This window comes from Etheostoma spectabile, chromosome 3, assembly GCF_008692095.1.
Source record: "Etheostoma spectabile isolate EspeVRDwgs_2016 chromosome 3, UIUC_Espe_1.0, whole genome shotgun sequence".
NCBI classification, from domain to species: Eukaryota; Metazoa; Chordata; class Actinopteri; order Perciformes; family Percidae; genus Etheostoma; species Etheostoma spectabile.
This window is the reverse complement of record NC_045735.1, coordinates 4,259,483-4,260,988: the sequence shown is the minus strand read 5'-3', so window position 1 is coordinate 4,260,988 and position 1,506 is coordinate 4,259,483. Positions and strand designations below refer to the sequence as shown.

At 44.6% G+C, this 1,506-nt stretch overlaps 1 long non-coding RNA gene across 1 annotated transcript; it reads left to right on the top strand.

Annotated features, from left to right (window-relative positions):
* The first annotated feature begins 361 nt into the window (after positions 1–361).
* On the top strand, positions 362–1,385 carry LOC116685452 (uncharacterized). The gene is made up of 3 exons (XR_004330955.1): positions 362–431; positions 962–964; positions 1,375–1,385. It is a non-coding gene; the product is annotated as an uncharacterized LOC116685452 (long non-coding RNA).
* The last annotated feature ends 121 nt before the right edge of the window (positions 1,386–1,506 follow it).

The following is a 1,506-nucleotide window of genomic DNA, read 5'->3' as shown; positions in this document are numbered from 1 at the left end:
GATGGGGGAAAGATTGGGAAATGATCCAGTGTGCCGTACACTTGTGGCAAAAGGTGTGTATTGGGATGGCGGTGTGCTATTGCCTGTGCCTCAGCCACGTCAGGCATCGTATGAATCGTATGGCCCTGCACACAGCGTAAACACAGCGGTGAACGGTTGTCTCGCTGACACCAAATGTCTCTGCCACAACCCCGTATTCTGCAGTTGGGCAACTACAATTCTGACTCTCTCCATTTAGCCAAATAACTTAGCTTCTAACCTCTTTGATTCCACAAACCGGTTTGCAATCTACAACCATGCGTAACATCAACTTGTGACAAAAAAAAGTTGGGTAGTCTAGTTTATTTGTTCTAAACCAGCATTTTTTTCTTTTTTGCGACATTTTAAAAGTTTGCTTTAAATTCGATTGACAATTAGATGGAAACATGTCTGTTGCTGTTCCTGGAGGAAAGAAGTTAGAGATGGAGGGTAAAACAGAAAGCACGGGCCTGATAGGCAGCGCTCTCTCGCTGCCACATTAGTCTCTCGGTCCCACCCTCGCGAAACACTGGCTGCTTTATAGGCCGAGGAAGAGAGACACCCATACAGGGTTCGTTGTTGTTTGAACCTCCCGACCGAAGCAGAGCTGGGCTCCCTTTTTCGTGCGTCTGGCAGAGAAAACGGCTGTGCAGAGTTCCCAGACTGCAGCAACTCTCCAGCTAGTGATAATAAATCCTTTGTTATGTGAGCACATTCTGTTGAGAGCATAATCAGGCCAGCACAGAGGCACTCTATCTATCACCCCATCACCCTCAACATCCATCCAGTCCCATTCTCACACTGGCTCCCCTGTGTTGGGTCTTAGTGCCTCCTCTGGGTGCTCCACTTCTGCTGTTAGCGATACTGAGGACATTGAATGTGATTGGGCAGTCACATTGTTTTGTCGCAGAGAGCCACCTTGTAGGACGTTCACAATCAGAAGACTGTAATAAGATTGTAATTTCAGTGCATCATAGCTGCTTAGTGTAAGACCCATGGGAAATGAATGAATTTGTAGGGGAAAAATTAACAATTATTGGTACTAAATGTGGAGTGGGAGACTCATTTCAAGGAGCCAATTTGCATCAGAGCCACTTAACTACAACATACATGTCTGTAAAGTGATTATTTATCAGTTTGTGAGGTAATTGACATCCTTGTGTAACCTGTAATGGGTGTGTACAAGTGATTGGTTTGGGTCCGTTCATTTAACATGACAGTAATTGAATGTATCAGGCAAAAAACTGAATGCAATATTAGGGGTACATCTTTGCACTGAGCTGCAGAACAAACAGTAACTGGCCTGATAGGTTGGCCATATTATGTGACCATATTACTGAATAAGGAAGAATTCAGAAAGTCCTGACATTCAGCTCACTCCACTTTGTTATTCACATAAACAGCTGTACAATGAACCGCCATTGCCTCTTCAACAGCTGCAGCATGTAAAACACACACACACACACACACACACACACACACACACAC